This window comes from Sus scrofa, chromosome 1 (genome assembly GCF_054392235.1).
Source record: "Sus scrofa isolate SSC_HxYL_T2T_F1_AM1 chromosome 1, Sscrofa_HxYL_maternal_Yorkshire_Landrace_v2.0, whole genome shotgun sequence".
Classification (NCBI taxonomy): Eukaryota; Metazoa; Chordata; class Mammalia; order Artiodactyla; family Suidae; genus Sus; species Sus scrofa.
This window is the reverse complement of record NC_139383.1, coordinates 192,169,474-192,188,033: the sequence shown is the minus strand read 5'-3', so window position 1 is coordinate 192,188,033 and position 18,560 is coordinate 192,169,474. Positions and strand designations below refer to the sequence as shown.

Sequence of the window (18,560 nt, the reverse complement as noted above, 5' to 3'; positions counted from 1 at the left end):
GGGCTCTTATATTCCTTCTTCAACCACTGTGGTCTGGCTTCCACTTCCTTCTCTTTGCCAGTATGGATTGGCCACAGGAAGCCAGTGATCTCCAGACCATCAGGAAAATCCACAGATTCACTTTGATTGATTTCTCTGTGCATGACATGTACTAACTCGTTAAGCCCTCTGTACAACCTTTTTCTCCCTGAGTTTTTATGGTGCAGCTCTCCCTGATTCTCTAACTGGACAATGCAAACTTTTCTATTTGTTATTTCAACCAATTAATACATAGAAATGACAAGACTGTATATATCGAACCATGTTTGAATACCGTGGGTTTTGGATACCTCTCACATCTAATCGGTTTAGTAAATCACGGAAATTAATTTTTAAACTTCTCTTAAATTTTCAGTGTATACAATTTTGTTTCCATGTCATGAAGATTTTACCTCCAATTTTCAATAATCATACCTTTTATTTCTGTTTCATGTCTCGTTGCATTGGCAAGAGAAAATAATTTTAAAACAGTGATGGATATTTCCAACTTTTAATAAATGTGTCTAGTGTTTCACATATTATTGCTAAGATTACATTATTCAACCAAAGTATGTTAAAACTACTTACCTGTCAAACCATTACTAATTGTTTATACTGTTCCTTTCCAGCTACATCTGTAGGATATGGAAGAACTGCCAGGAATATGGAATCGTTTTACCAGGCAGAAAGTATAACCATACAGTTTTGACAGAAAAGCTATCATCACATAAATCAAAGCATACCTGAGACAGAATCTTGGCCTATTTGCTTAAGGTTCAATGTTCATCTGTTATCGCAGAAAGACAGTCTTAGGTGGCAACATGAGTAAATATAAACTAGTATTTCTTTTTAAAGTATAAAATACCATCCACAAGGGAGCTACACAAACTCAGTAAAAACAAATGTTATGTAAAATTTTAGGTAATTTTCTTACTAGGAAGCTGACCAAAAGCCCCCTTAGGAGTATTCTGTGCTTTTCTTTTCTTTTGTCTTTTGTCTTTTTAGGGCCACACCCACGGCATATGGAGCTTCCCAGGCTAGGGGTCTAATCGGAGCTGTTGCTGCTGGCCTATGCCACAGCCAAAGCAATGCCAGATCTGAGCCTTGTTTGTGACCTACTCCGCAGTTCATGGCAACACTGGATCCTTAACACACTGAGCGAGGCCAGGGATTGAACCTGCAGCCTCCTGGTTCCTAGTTGGATTCGTTTCCGCTGCGCCACGACGGGAACTCCATGCACTTTTCTTAAAGCATAATAGCATTTGTTTCACATTAGGCTGTAGCCAGTACATCACCCCACAGGGTCACCAGAGGTTAGTAACACAGGTCTCTCCAGGATGAGTTGGTTAGCCCATGTGTTCTATGAGCACAAACTAGCACTCTAAATCCAATCATCCATCTGAAGAATGTACACTTTCAGTTTTGCAGTTCCAAAGCACCAACTGGAGGACCAGTAGTGCTGGCTGAATCAGCATCACCTGGGTGTTTTTAATAAATACAGAATCTGGAGCACAGTGGCACCGCTATTCACTCATAATCTCCAGGGTGAGAGCCCAGGAATCTTAATCTTTTCATAAAGCTCCCCACATATTTCTGATATGCAGTCATATATTGAAACCACACTTTAGTTAACAGAAAGACGGTACTAAGCAGAGGACTGGATATAATACCTTCATAGTATACACTGGGAACAAACATATCTTTAGGTGTAGTATTAGGGGTAAACAACATATGTGAAAGATAGCACACATCATCACTATGACCGAAAAAAAAAGTCCTCAACATTTTCAAAGGTATAGATTCGTAAAATAGGTCAAATCTGTGTACTCAGAACATTCTCCTGAAAAAATAATACTAAGTGATCTAGGGATAAATAAGTTTGGGAAGCAAGATATCCCATTATATTCCCTCTCTTAGAAATTTAGAAGGCGTTAAAGGCTCTGAGAAGTCCTGTGGGCAACTTTTAAAATTTCTTTAATTTCAGGAGTTCCCATGGTGGTCCAGTGGAAATGAATCTGACTAGCATCCATGAGGACAGAGATTTGATCCCTGGCCTTGCTCATTGGGTTAAAGGATCCACGTTGCCTGTGAGCTGTGGTATAGGTCACAGACATGGCTAGGATCTGGAGTTGCCATGGCTGTGGTGTAGGTTGGCAGCTATAGCTCCAATTTGCCCCCTAGCCTGTGAACCTCCATATGCCGCAGATGCAGCCCTAAAAAACATAGATATAAAAAATAAAATAAAATTTCTTTACCTTCATGTTTCTCAAACTTATTGGGCACAGAATATTTCCTTCCTCCCCACACAATATTTATTAAGGGTCTACAGAATAATATTCATAGGCATATGATTTGACAAATATAGTTCTAAAACAATTTTATTGTCAAATATTATATTTCATGGCAAAATTTTTCCCTATGAATTGATACATTCCATCATGTAGGCCTCTGATACTAAAATCTTTTAAAGAAATTATAAGATATTATTAAATGTATCTTAAGTTTAAAGCTTTAAATATTAATCTCAGTATAATTATTTAAATATATTCTTCATAGAATTTTCCATTTCCAATTAAACCAATTAAAGGGGGATATTTCTACTGACCTACTTGCTAGAATTTAAAATGTAAACTAGGGAAAAATATCTTCTGAGGTTTGGGATATTTCCAGAGCTTCATTAAAATAATTTTAAAATTTCTTGGGTTTATTAATCTTTATTTATCGGTTTATTTATGGTTTGGATAATGCAGTAACAAAAAAAAAGACTAGAAGAGGATTATTGAAGAAAATTTAATAAAAGCAGAGTCTTTAAGAAGCAGTGCTGCTTCACTGCTGCTTTTTCTGTTTTGAGGATATCAAAACTAGAAGAGCCCTAAAAGAGAGATAGTATAAAGATTTTACTTTACCCAGACCTGCATTAAAGTAAAGCTTGATTAAAAGGTTGCACTGAAATAGAAAAATACTCATATTGCTAATGTGCTTCAGTATAAAATTTAATCTTAAATTGGAGAGTCCTGAGGCAAAGAACTAGACTAAATTTATACCAATTTCAACTGTGGAATTTAGCCTCTGAGCCACTGGCCACTTATTCTATGTCCTTAGCTAAGTCCCAACTCAGTTCTGGGGGAGGGGGCACACATTCTTCTCCAGGGCAGCCCTTGTTTGTTCAACAATTTTGGAAAAACAAACATGTAATATCATATTTTTCAGAAAACAACAAAAGCACTTACACAATGATCAAACTCCATCCTGCCAACTTACAAATAAAATGTCAAGCTAGGAATTCCCACTGTGGCTCAGTGGGTTACGAACCCGACTAGGATCCATGAGGACTCGGGTTCAATCCCTGGCCTTTATTGGGAGGTTAAGGATCTGGTGCTGCTGTGGGCTGTGGTGTAGCTCACAGACTCAGCTCAGATCCTGCATTGCTGTGGCTGTGGCACAGGTTGGCAGCCATAGCTCTGATTCAAGCCCTAGCCTGGGAAGTTCTATATGCTGCAGGTGCAGCCCTAAAAAGAAAAGAAAAAAAAAAAAAAAAAAGTCAAACTGTCAAGTATAAGATTCCCCTACTTGAATTTTAAACCCACATTATCATAAGTTCCTTACTTCCTAATGAGCCCCATTCGCTTACAAAGTTATTTCACTTCTTTTTAAGTGTCCAGAAGCCACCACCTGGTATGGAAGTCAATATTGATTTTGTTCTTTTAGAAATTACTGGATATAACCTTTAAAACTGGGTCACCCTGGAATAAAAATATGGAATTTAGTTCCTTATAATGTATCAGTGCTGGTTCATTAGTTGTGATGAATGTACCACACTCATGTAAGATGTTAACAACAGGGAAAGTGGGTACCTGTGGGGTATAGAAGAATCTTGTGCTATCTTTGCAGATCCTGTGTATCTAAAAGTACTCTGAAATAAAAATGCTTATTTTTTAAAAACCCAAGGTCACCAGAACTTCATACCCACATAATATGTACAGTCTCACTTTGAATGGAGGCAAAGGAAGATCCTCAATTCTGAGATTGCCAGCCTAAAAAAAGTGAATAGGTGGTAATTTGGTAAGAAAATTACCATAATGCGGAGTTGCCATCATGGCTCGGTGGAAATGAATCTAACTAGCATCCAAGAGGACGCAGGTTCAATCCCTGGCCTTGTTCAGTGGGTTAAGGACCCAGTGTTGCCGTGAGTTGTGAGTTGTGGTGTAGGTCACAGACGCAGCTCAGATCTAGCATTGCTGTGGCTATGGTATAGGCCAGCAGCTACAGCTTCAATTCAACCTCTAGCCTGGGAACCTCCATATGCTGTAGGTGCAGCCTTAAAAAAAAGAAGAAAAGAGAAAATTACTATAAATGGTTAGTAGGCATATTTCAATACACAATAAGGTATCTTTATTTCCTAACAAAATCAGGCAAAAATTATTTTGAAAAACTGGATTGCAGGAGCCTTCTGGTTTACTTACTACATATTTATCAAACTCCAGTTACACATGCAGTACTGCAATATTCACTTGCTGAAAAGCAGAACACAAAAGCAATACAAGATGTGCCCCCTACACCCATCAATTCACCATTTAGTTACGGATAGAGCATGGCCAAGATGCTTAAGATGATGACATTGTCCCTGATTCCCAAGAGAATACACACTCTGATGGGCATTTCTTATGGGAAGGCATAACAGCTGATGGCATTAAGTACATGAATAATGTGGCTAAGATCATTTTGAAACAAAGCATATACAGTCTTTTAGTGTACAGTATCTTAAAAGTGGTATCAAAATGCCTTTGGTAAAATTATTTGACTATTGTTCTTCATCCATCCATCCATCCATTCATTCATTCTTTCAGCCTATACATGTTATACACCTACTATGTGCCAAGTGTTGTTAGTGTTGAGTACACAGCACTGAAAAAAAAATATCCTGCTATAAAGGAGAGAGACGATATATAATGTAGATGGTGATATGTACTATGAAGAAAAATAAACCCAGAGTAGGCGAGAGAATTGATGAAGATAAGGTGGTAGTGTGAATGCTATCTCCTCCAGGGTGATCAGTGGAAGCACCTCTGGTAAGTTGATATTTGACCAGATACTAGAATTAAGAGATGGATGTCTTTGTCTGTTTATTTCCTTCTTTCCTTCCTTCCTCCCTTCTACCCATCTATCCATCACAGGAAGAGTTTTCCCAGTAGAGTGCACAGTAAATGCCAAGACTCACCTGCTCCTCAGAAAAGGTAAAACAACAGCACCAGTTATACATTTACTACATACTTACTATGTGCCAAGTGCTGATGTTGTTTACGGTACATTTAAGAAAACTGACACTCTCTGCCATGCTTCTCACGGAGAGGCAGCAACTATTCCCCTTCCTTTAAATTAGAGCTGCCCCTGTGACTAGCTCACGCTCAGTCAAAAGTTCTGCCTCATGGATAACTCATTCATGCAAATACTCTGTTACTGAGAAGTACTATCTCTATACAAACAGCTCAGTAGCTCGTAGTTGTTATTTTTCTTGTCTATCTCCTCTATTCAGATTCTCTTAGAGCAGGATCACTAGCTATGCGTGTGTGAGAGAGTGTGTGTATTTTTCATCTCCAATGGCAGGAACACAGTATATGCTCATTAAAAGAGAGCTGCTTGGCTGACTACGCTCAAGTCCTTGGACAAGAAAGCCTATATAGCAGAGTTCCTTAACCTTGGCACTACTGACATTATGGGGCCAAATATCCTTTGCAGTGAGGGGTTGTCCTGGACACTGTAGGATGTTCAGCAGCATCCTTGGTCTCTCTCTCCCCACTAGATGTCTGGAGAACCTCCCCACCTCCCAGTTGTAACAACCCAAAATATCACTGGACATTACCAAATGTCAACTTGGGGGCAAAATCACCCATTGCTGAGAACCAATTGTTGAGAACAAGTTTCTTTATAGAGTCACTATGGGCTACTTTTTACCATCCAGGCTAAGTTTTACCATAACTCTTGAAAGATATACACTACTATTGAGTAGTATGATGCTTACTAAACACATATTTTCTAACTAAAGGTCAGCAACTGAGTTCCAAACTCAGAAATCTGGCTTGGATCTTGAAGTAAATTTTTTTAACCTCTTGAATGTCTGATAGCCTCCAGCTTCAGAACAGCTTTGAAGTTAAGCCTTCTTCTTCTTCTTTGGTTTTAAGGGTCACCCGTGTGACATATGGAAGTTCCCAGGCTAGGGGATGAACTGGAGCTGCAGCTGCTGGCCTACGCAACAGCAACAGCCACAGCCATGCAGGATCAGAGCTGCGTCTGTGACCTACCCACAGCTCATGGCAACGCTGGATCTTTAACCCACTAAGCGAGGCCAGGGATCAAACCCACATCCTTATGGATACCAGTGGGGCTCATAACCCCCTGAGCCACAATGGGAACTCCAGGTTAAGCCTTCTTGAAACTTCAATTGGAGCATATCACCAAACTTCTCATGTAAGTAGACTTCCATTATTACCAGGTTATTTGTTGCAGATGAGTCCTATATTTTGATCCTAGTACTTACAAATATAAAAACTGACCTGGAAACAAATGGAATCTGATTTTCAACTTGTCTGTATGCTCCATATTCTGAAGATTTCTTTTTTCTTAAGTAAGGGTCATTTGCTTGCAATAGTCATTTTGGAACCACAGAAATATTTTCCTTATTTAATCTGAACCATAAGTGAATTGAACACTTTCTCCTTCACGACCTGTTTGGCAGTTACTGTTTTAGAAAGTAGTTGACATAGATCAGCCAAACCCTCTGGAAAGAATGTCACTCTTTGTTGTGATCTCTTTCCCCCCTCTAACCATTGTTCTGGTAAATAAGGGGCTGTGAAAAGCTTAAGATCACCTCCCACGTGGCTGAACCTCAGGTATTTAGAGACAATAGCACAGAATACTGATTACAGATAGATTTAGCCTCCCCAATCAAACCTGAATTCCACCTAGATTCTACAATATGAGCTGTGTGAATTCGGGCAAGGAACCTAATCTGGGAGCTCGACTCTCCATCTGTAAAATCTATACCGATGGCTTACTGGGATTTCTGGTATGATTAAATGAGATAATGGATATAAAGCATTAGCTATCAGGTTGCTGGGGGGAAGCTCAGTAAAGTAACAGTTATGAGTTACCAGCTCCAGAGAAGACACATCTTCAACTGATTGATAAAAACACGTATCACCAAGAGAACTAGAATTTAGACCCTGCTGAGGCAACAGGGCTAAACTCTGGGGTGTCTACTTTGGGGTAGGGAAGTTAGGTGTATCGCTGGCTGTAAATGGGACAGCTGCATTGTATTAGGTGGTGACTCCTTTGAAATTTTAAATATTGGAAAAGAGAAAGTATGTATGAGTGCATAGATTCAAATGTGTGCTGAATGGTCAAAGGACGGAATGGAAAAAAACATGCTTCCACTGGGGAGTGCCCCTCTTGCATCCCATATATTTCCAGTGGGGCTACTGACCATAGTGTGTACTCTACCCTGGAAAGGTAAAGAGAGGATGTAGGGTGGGGATGTGACTCAAGGCTGTCCAAACAGGGTACATCACTCTTCAGCCACAGTGCTTGGTCTATAGGATGAATATATAATCCATGCAAGGCCAGAATTCCTCCATGAAATTTGTTATACAAATGGTGAGGGCAACTCCTCTCCTTGGACTGTTGTGAGAATGATATGAGCCTGGAGCTGCTGGCAATCATGTTTACACAGTAAGAACTTTCCTGAAGAAGGAAGACATCACAGAGGAAAGAGAAACTCAGAAAACAACCTATTACATCATTTGAACTGCTACACCTAGCTGTGTCTGAAGCCAGAAACTATCCCTGGAATTCCCATATAGTGAGTAAATAAATTATCCTTTCTCTTCAGCTAATTCTTCCATATGCAACTGAATGAGTCCTTTCTAATACAGCCTATCCAAACAAGCTGATTTATTGCTTGATACAGTCATTCATTAATTCACTGAATGGCTACTACTACTGGCTACCAAGATCAGTATTTATTTAAAAAAAACCCACTGCACTAAGTTTTAGTGTTTCTCTACTCTAAAACAAAGGAGAAAATTCTCTATGATGAATATCCTCCCTTAGCAAAAAAGACATGAAAAGTGGGAAAAAAGATCTGAGGAAATGAAAAGTTTAGGTGGTTGAGTTGCTGTTCAGACATCACCACTCTCTAAGAGCACTGCATATAGCAAGTTATTTGTAAGAATAATGCATAAATTCATTTAAGGGAAACTATAAGGGCAATTAATTCATAACAATAATTTTCAGCAGCAAAAGACTATCTCGTCTTGAATACTAATTTGTGGGTGAATAGTCTTTCTTACTTTAGTGGTCTTTAGACCACTGTGTGTTTCTACAGAATTGTGCTGATATGCTTTTAGTGTGTTTTCCACTTGTAATAAGCTATAGTTGCTTCAAAAAATGTTTTCTTTCTGCAAATAAAATAGCTGGAAAGCATCATTGATATACAATTTGGGAAATGGTCAGTTTACAGTATAGTTATAGCAATTTCAGTAAAAATACCTTTAATTTAGGGCCTACTTATAAATATGGTAAGAGGAAAATCACTAGGCTAAATACCAAATGCAATTTTTTTTTTTTTTTTGTCTTTTTTACCATTTCTTGGGCCGCTCCCGTGGCATATGGAGGTTCCTAGGCTAGGGGTTGAATCAGAGCTGTAGCCGCCGGCCTACACCACAGCCACAGCAACGTGGGATCTGAGCCATGTCTGCAACCTAGACCACCGCTCATGGCAACGCCAGATCCTTAACCCACAGAGCAAGGCCAAGGATCGAACCCACAACCTCATGGTTCCTAGTCGGATTCGTTAACCACTGAGCCACGATGGGAACTCTTACCAAATGCAATCTTGTATGAACTATAACCTATTACACTATACAACTATAAGTAGTTGTGTATGTCACTTGAAATGCAGTTATTGTAATAAATAGGTATTGCATATAAAGTGCGAAAATATGTAGATATATGTATTTATCTACTTCAAATATGTAAGTATACATATATCTTTTTATATCAATAGCAGATGCATGTAAATATGGATATATAATATGAGTAAAAACTACACTTGAGATGTAGTTATTGAATCGATGACAAGTTCAAATCAGGAGAGAGGCAATGTAATGTGCTTCTTTAAGCTTGGATTCTGGAGCCAGACTGCTCCCATTTGGATCCCAGCTCTGACACCTGCCACACGGGTGCCCTTGGGCAAGTCTCATTGCTTCCTTTTTTTCTTACCTCTTAAGTCCATTTTTCTTACCTCTTACGCAGAATTGTTGTGAAGATTATTAAATGTGTTACTCATGTACTACCAGGTAACATTACTGACTTCCTATCATGGAAAGCAAGTGGAAGACCTGCTTTTTGGTAATATGTGGTGGTCATAATCTACCCATTTTGTCATTAATCATATCCTGAATTCTAAAAGAAATAGAGCTTTTCCTCCCATTAGAGGCTAACAGATGATCTCATTTTTGTACAATGAGTTTGCTGCACCTTGGGGCTGGGAATGGAAAAGAACCTTCCAATTAAAGTGGACTTGAAATGGTACCAAGTAATGCTTATGACACTCTACTGAATAAGATTATATGACTAGTCTTTGGCGAAAGAAAAAGGAGAATATAAGCAAGGCAAGTAAGCTTTATATTGCAATAAGGAGAAAATGAGTGAAAGTGACTACTCATAAGCTGTAGTTAACACTGAAAAATCACTGCAACCAAGATGATTCTGTAGTAAGAGTCATAAAAATGTTCATATCTTTCAATGAAATAAGCCAACTTCCGGAAATACAGAAGAAGGAAATAATTTAACCAAGGCAACCATACTTTTGATCCAAAGTACTCAATGAACCATTATCCATCAGACCAGAAACTTTTTAAAAAATCTAAATAGTCTAACCACAGAAATGGATTAGTAAATTATACTATATCAAAAATAATATCAATTATAAAAAACCAGCATTGGTTGGGCACATGCCCTCCACATAACAATCACCCAGCCGAAAATTACCCAGTTTCACTGTATGTTTTTAGAACAGAACTTGCTGGAATAAAGAAGTAAAGAAAGTCTCTAAATCCAATTGGTAGGGGGGAAAAAAAAAAAAGAAAGAAAAAGATCACAGGAATTCTGTTACTCAAAGAACAAACATAAGCCACCTGCTATGAGAGCCCTACAGCTCTTTGTTATAGTTTACTACTTTGGGTCTCCTACACCATTTCTAAATTCTGGTCCTTAGAGACTTTATAATCCTTTGAGGAGCTGAAATTAACTGAGTAGAAACAACAGAAGAAGTACAATTGCATTTTCTTTTCTTTTCTTCTTTTCTTTTTCTTTGCCTTTTCTAAGGCTGCACCCTTGGCATATGGAGGTTCCCAGGCTAGGGGTCCAATCGGAACTGTAGCTGCTGGCCTATGCCACAGCCACAGCAACTCGGGATTCGAGCCATGTCTGTGACCTACACCACAGCTCACAGCAAGGCCGGATCCTTAACCCATTGAGCAAGACCAGGGATCGAACCAGAAACCTCATGGTTCCTTGTTCCGGTTCATTAACCACTGTGCCACGACGGGAACTCCCGCATTTTAAATTAAATGCTGAACTGTGGGATTTGAGAAGTGGCTAGGAATGGAGGGGTGTGTAGCATTCAGGACCATTTTGTAGAGGGAGGGGAATGACCTGGATGCAGTGGGGAGAAGAGAGAGAGAAGGGCAAGGGTGGAAAGCAAGACAGTTAAGGCTTGGGCTGGGTGGGGAAGCAGGAGAGAGGCCTGGGCTCCACGGAGGCTGGTGGATGAAATCAGGTCATGGAGCTCTCCTGCATGTTAAGGCACCTTCATCAGTTCCCTGAGAGGCTTTGAACTCACCTGGACATCACACAGCAGGTTGTTTTTCAGGGGTTTGTTCTAAGTTAACCAATCACCTCCTCTAGCTTTGGCATTGGTTTTGCACCTGTGGTATTCGGACTCCTAGATTTTTTAATTTTCCCCTTCTTTGGCATTATTTTCTGCTGTGACCCTCCTCACTTTTATTCACTCAACTACAGAGGTAAAGCAAAGGATAATGACAACACTGATACTCAGGGAAATGAAACCACTCCTTTTTTTTTTTTTTTTAAACATTTGAGGTTAAAAACATATTTCTGTAAAGCACCATCCCAGTATACTCTCCCTAACCAGAACAGTAAAAAGCATAACTTTCTTTCTCAACAATTATAATGGCTTCTCTCCTGGAGTTCCTAAAAGAAGTAATGAGGATCTTTAAAGTTAAATACTTCAAAAAATTTGGTAAAATGTTAAGTTCCTATGGTGGCTCAGCAGTAACAAACCTGCCTCGTATCCATGAGGACGAGGGTTCAATCCCTGGCCTCACTCAGTGGGTTAAGAATCTGGCATTGCTGTGACTGTGGCGTAGGCCAGCGGCTATAGCTCCAATTCAACCCCTAGCCTGGGAACCTCCATGTGCTGCAGGTGCAGCCCTAAAAAGCAATAAAAAGAAAAAAAATTTTTGGTAAAATGGTATATTTAGCTATGGTAATATCTCAAAGGAAAATAAAAGATCATTCACGTAAGTAATTTCAACATCATTTCCAGTGCTTATTTTGATAGCACAATTAGTTTTACCTGCCAGGTTAAAAAAATGAAAACAAATGACTTAATTTATTTTGATAGACAATTTTCCAAACCTAAAGCCCAAGGAAAGTCAGGGAGAGGAAGGGAAACAAGCGATCCTCAGTGGTTGAAAGGCTGGGGTAGATTTTGTTACTACCTATATATTTAGAAAATAATTCCTTAGAAATAAAGCCCTTCCTTCTGTTGAGTCTATCACTTTAGAGGCTTTCTCCTCTGCCTTACCTCCTCACTGTGTTCTCACCTGGATTTCTAAATATTCTGTCTTGTCTCATTCTTTTGACCTGCCACCCCCGCAATGTTGCCAGGGTGACCTCATTAAACTGTACATCCCATCTTGCATATCACATCCCAGCTCCCATTTGTCAGTGCTACAGCACCTGCACGGTATAAAACCTAAACTCTAGGGCACAGCAATCCCTCACCACGGAGTCTCCTCCTTTCTCAGTGTGAACATTCTCCAATTTATGTTTTATATTGCGGCAATTCTTTTCTTTATGGTTCCCTGAACAAGTGTTGCTCTCATATTTCCATGCTTTTGACCTCGGTGTTTCCTCTGCCTAGAACATCCTCCCTTGCTTATTATCCCACCCACCATTCCTAGTTTCTTCCTGGTACCTTGGACTCACTCCACCTGAAGGCTGGCATCTCTCAGAGCAGCCGAATCACCAATCAACGAGAATACAGAGGCAAACAAGAGTACTGATACTCTGCCTGGACTTCTTAGGTCACAAGCCTCCCCCACCACTGAGCAGGGGCATGGAAGAGTTAGACCTTCTGAAGCCACACAGGGCCCACCTCCAGAGCTAGAGGTGGGGTCATCTTCCCCTGAAGTACATGGACATCAAAACAAAAACCTGGGTACCTTTGGGAAGTTGGAAGATGAGGGGAGATGCTAGATAAGCCACCAACAAGAAGAACAAAGGGAAAATGGGAAAATTCATGAATTTTAAATCAGAGAAACTTGATCTTTTTCGTAGCCATCTGTATTCAAAAGTCATATCAGGTTGAGCAACCAGGCGCAAAAATTCCTTTCAACCAAGATGAATTTCTAGTATGACATCGCCAACAAAAAGTGCTGTTCTCAGGGAAAATCTTCCAACTTAGAAGCATCTGCTTCTAATTTTCACAATGAAATCTTTGATTCCTTCATTCATGGAACTTACACTCAATTCCCTCTGACACAGGAACTGCACTGCAGCTTTCTAGATAATAATTTTGCTGTGAAATTCTCATTATCTGGTGGTAATACATGGAGCTCTTTAAAGATTGATTTAAGCATTTGGGAAGTTGCTAGCTTTCTTTTAACACTGCAAAAGGATTTCCCATGTCATGAAATGGTTCTTAATAGCAAGAATGAAATGAACTTACAAACTGAAAACACCTAAGCCCACTGGCAGAATAAGTCAAGTATGGTATATTAAAACTATCCAGCAGCGAACATTAATGAACTACAGATACACATTAACAAGTCTGAGTCTCAAAAACAGTGCCGAGCAAAAAAAGCCAAGCTGCAGAAGACTTTATATGCTATGATTCTTTTATATGGATATAAAGTTCAAAAACAGGCAACTAAACAATGATTCTTTTAGGGATACATATATATGTAAGACTACACAGAAAGGCAAAGGAACAATTAACCTCAAAATTATAACAGTGGTGCTGAGGGGGTGGGAGGAGGCTAGAGTAGGGAATGTCTTTAGAGAGGGGCAGGGACTTCAAAAGTGCTACATAAATAGTCTTTTTCTTAAGCTTGGTAGTAAAAACAGTGGTGTTCTTGTATAACTCTTACTGTTTACAATGCACATGAACATTCTAAACACTCTTCTCTGTGTGTATCTCACAATTTACAAAAGTAATCAGAGGTACTGATGTGAAAATGCTGTAAAGAATCACATATTAGTGATTAAACTTTAAAAAGATATATATAAAAACCAGTTATGTAAGAGCTAAGTCACAACCCTCTATAGTCACCCACCAACAATGCATCCTGAAAGGAATGCAGGATGCAAAAAACAGGATGAGGCACTCTGTGCTTTAGATAAACAAGCCCCTAGATAGTTAGATGCATATCTCAGGAAGAATTTCGATGACCCCAGCTTCTCATATCTTCCCATACAGAGAAAAGCACTAGAATCATTAACTTGCAATGTCTGTTCTTTGTGATTAGGAGTCACCTTCTACCAAAGATGTATGCTCCATCATCTGTATTTTCTAGGCCCCCAAATTCATAACTAGACCAGCTCCCTGCCTACCTCTTCAGAGTAGTTTACCCAGAGCTACTGAGTGTATGCTTCCTAGGCTATAAAGTCTTTAGTGAGAACTGGAACAAACTTAAGCTCATGACTCTCACATTGTGTGTTTTTCTTTCTTTAAGCCAACAGTGGCATATACATGGGTTTCCATCGACAACTAAATGAAAAAGTAATGCAGTAAAGTACAACCAAATGAAAACCTGACCACTGAGTCAGATCTCAGAGATATGGTCTAGTCCAACTCTTTAATTTTATAAGTTAAACTGACACTGTGAGAGAATGACTGGACCAAGGTGATACCAGGTGGTTTTAGGCAGCCGGTATGCTTTTCCTTCCCAGATTTTTCTTCTCTAAGTTCTATTTAAAAACTCCCATGGGTAGGAAACAATTTAAATTAGTCTCTTTCCAGAGAGTTCATATTTTATATATTTAAATAGAAAGCTGAGCAACATGCTAAAATGATTTACTGAACATACCCAAATGCCACCAAAGCCTGCCTTTGCTCTAACAGTTGTGGAATGATATGTTAAAAAAAAAAAAAAAAAAAAGTTTATGAAGCCAGAAAAAGACTTTGGAATGCTAAGAACCCAATTTTTACCCTTACACATATAAATTATGGGCTGAAATTATTTTAACTGGACACACCCAAATGAGGAGATTACCAGGACACACCCTCGCACAATCACATGTACTGTGCATGGACCAAACGTGCCGAATGGTGTGAAGTGGGGCTCACAGGGCCAGGCACCCTCTACAGTAAAAGATCAAAAGCACCATCTACAGACTTCAAAGGCAGAGTCCTCTAGACAATCTAACAAGGCTTTATAGTGCTACAAAAACCTCATTTAACATTCCTTTGGGCTTTTGCTGTGAATATGTAAGTTAGAAACAAAAGAGTCACATGAATATATATAAAGATCTGGAAATAACTTTAAAAGTCAGAGAAAAACAATGATTATTTTAATCATCAAGGGTCACTCTGCTGTACAGCAGAAACTGACAGAACACTGTAAACCAACTATAATGGAAAAAATAAAAACCACTAAAAAAAACCCCTAGAACTCTGATTTATAGTTTAAAAAACCCATAAGAGAAATAAGTATTTCTTTTTTACATATGACTTCTTTTTTTTTAAATTGAGGTAGAGCTGATTTACAATATTTTGTTAGTTTCGGGGTACAGCAAATAGATTCAGTTATTTATATATATTTTAGATTCTTAATTTTTAAATTCCACATATAAGTAATATATAATAATTGTCTTTCCCTTTCTGATTTACTTCACTTAGTATGGCAATCTCTAGGTTCATCCATGTTGCTGCAAATGACATTATTTCATTCTTTTTTGATTGAGCAATATCCCATTGTATATGTGTGTTTCTTTATCATTCATCTGTTGATGGCCAGGTAGATTGTTTCCATATCTTGGACATTGTAAATAGTGCTGCTATGAACACTGGGGTGTATGTATCTTTTTGAATTAGTTTTTGTCTTTTTCAGATATATGTATAACTTCTTTATTACAGCTTCACAAAATAGTTACCACTGCCATTGTCTGTCATGCAGAGATTCACCTGCAGCACATTAAAAGACACTCACTCCTAACAAAGCTTTTGGTTAACCATTACCAGAGACCAACAATCTAAACTTTAAAAACATCCCCCTCCCACCCTCACCTCACCTCCGTTCCCCCGGGGTATCATCAAATCATTAGCCAATCTGCTCTAAGGAGTTGGAAGTGGCTTGTGTTGTTCTGGAGAAACATGAATACAGGACTGTTAAGAATGCCATGAAGAACTTCAAGGGGAGTCAGGGCTGCATCCTTAGGTTTTTCTTAAGGGAATCTTCAATCAGAAGCTGGCTCTACTCTACCTGCCATCCAGTGTTTAATTCCCTTAGCTTCTGGAAGACAACTACCATGAATTTGCCATTTCCATTGAGGGTGAAATCCCATTTTCCACTGGTAATTACTTACGTACTAACATTCTATTTCCCTCATACCAATTCACAGGACTTAGTTCTGGAACTCTTCTCCACTAGGGTTTTGAAATAAGATACAAACCAAGGTCAACTCAGCTGTTACCACATATTCCAAAGGGAATAGAAACAAAAGCCACTTAACAGTGAACCTCTGGGCTCTCTAGTGTGTTAAGTCCACAAAATCCAATAGTGAGTCACTAAGTAGCCTGGTCAAGTCGCCTCCATTTGACCTACCTATTCATTGGATTTTCCGGTTCCGTGCTGTGCATCCCCCCTGCACAGTGTCAAAGGAGCATTCCTTCTTAGAGTAATCATCCTTGAATGCTTTGAAACTTAAAGTCTGGTTTTTAAAGGGTGTGGAGGAAGGAAATCAGAATTACACCTTACCCTACACTAACGGGGTTAATCCTCCATGAAAAATGGAACCACAGCTCAGTTTTGAAGGTTATAGTTAAAAAACAAACAAGCAAACCAATCAAATGAACAAAAAACAGAAACCACCCAACCTCTGCTCAGTATGGCTTTTTAATATGGTTTTCATCATGCTAGAAAGGCAACTAGTCCTGAGACCGACCTACAGGCTTTATTCTGGAGAAACCAGATGAGCAGCCTACTACAAGGTCAGCTATCACTCCTAGCAGGAAAAGTGCCCAACACCAAAAGGGCATCACTGCCATCTTTTCCCCTTAATCCTACCAAGAAAAGGCTATATGTTGCCAGCGACTGCCTTGGAATCACCTCATCTTAATTCCAAGACAAAACTATTCAAGTGTTCAAAAAGTAGTCATTAAGAGAGAAGTGCCTCTTTTCCTTTGACTGCCTCATTTGGAAGACTGAATTCAGAAAACATGGTGCTGGTCCTGGTCATGGACATTTCTAAGAAAAGCTGTATGAAAATTCTTTTTTCAGGTATAAGATTGAAAAGTTTTAAGTTATTTACTGGCTTTGTACCTTCAGTAAAAGTCTCAAGAAATTCAGGAGATAAAATTCTGAAATTCTTTCTAAGAGTCTTTCCAAAACACCTTCCAATTGAATTAATCTGTCTACAATTTGGAAATTATTTGCTCTAAGAGTATACGAATTCATACACTTTATGAAAAATCTAAAGCTAAAATCACACTTAATGGTAAAAGACTGAATGGTTTCCTCCTAGTACTGGAAACAAGGCAAGGATGTCTGCTCTCAGTACTCACAAAGTTGGAGGACTTACTATTTGCTTATCAGCCTTATTATAAGGGATACAAATTGTAACCAAAACAGAAATAATATTGGCCTAAAGATAGGCTTATAGATCAACAGAGTAGGACAAGCAGTCTATAAATTGAACCATATGTAAAAGCTATTTGATTTTTGACAAAAGTGCTGAGAAAATTCATTGAGAGAATGAATGCTCAATAAATAGTGCAGGAATAATTAGATATCCTTACAGAAAAATACTGGCCTAAACCCATATACAAAAATTACTTTGAACTAGATTACAGATCCAAAGGTAAAAGCTGAAACTATTGATCTTACAGCAGCTTTTAGGAAAAGATCTTTGTGATCTGGGGTTTCATAGGGCACAAAAAAACATGAAATGTTACAAAAAAGATAAATTGAACTTCTTTAAAATCTTTTATGCTGCTCTTTGAATGTTACTTAAAAATGACAAGGCAAACCTCAGACTGAGAAAAATATTTTTAAAACATTTCTCTGATTAAAGACTTAAATTCAGAATATACAAGGAGCTCTGACAACAGAAGACAATGCTCTCAAAAACATGATCAAAGGATTTAAACAGCCACTTCCCCAAAGATGTGCAAGTGCCAAAGAAGCACTTAAAGTGATATTCCATATTAATTCTCATTAGGAAAATGTGAACAAAAACCACAGTAAGACACCACTACACACCCACAAGAATGGTGAGAATTTAGAGCAATTAGAACTCTCAGTCACTGCTAGTGGGGATGTTAAATGGTATAGTCACCTTGGAAAACAATTTGACAATTTCTCATGAAATTAAACTCATTTACTGTGAAACTAAGCTAAATCTCATTCTTAGGTACATGCCCTAGAGAAATGAAAAGACATGCCTACCAAGACTTACACATGAATATTCATAGTAACTTCATTCATAATAGTTCCAAACTGGGAACAATCCAAACATCCCTTAATAACAGATGAATCGATAGACATATGGTGACAACTGAATACTACCCAACAATAAAAAGGAACTACTGATATATACAACAAAATGGGAGAATCCAAAAAGCATTTTGCTAAGTGAAAGACAACAGATACAAAAGCAAGGCAAAACAACTACATGGCATATGATTCTATTTATATGAAACTCTATGAAAGGCAAAACTAAAGATGAGTCTGTCAGGGATGGGGAGGTAAAGGAAAAAGGCAGAGAAGAAAGGAAGCAGAGAAGGGACAGAGTCTGAAAAGGGGCTGTAAAAAACCTTCTGGCATGACAAAAATGATCTTTATCTTGATGGTGACTCTGGCTACATGATTATACACATATGTCAAAAGTCACCAAATTATCTACCTAAAGTAGATATGTACATATCTACATATGTAGATACCTATGTAAAGTTCATTATGTACAATCTATGGACTATTTTTATTATACATAACTTATAAAAAAGCTCATTTAAAAAG

At 38.5% G+C, this 18,560-nt stretch overlaps 1 protein-coding gene across 5 annotated transcripts in view; it reads right to left on the bottom strand.

Moving 5' to 3' along the window:
* FRMD6 (FERM domain containing 6) overlaps positions 1–18,560 on the bottom strand; it is a 241,198-nt gene that overhangs the window by 42,528 nt on the left and 180,110 nt on the right. The gene's annotated exons all lie outside the window — the stretch shown is intronic.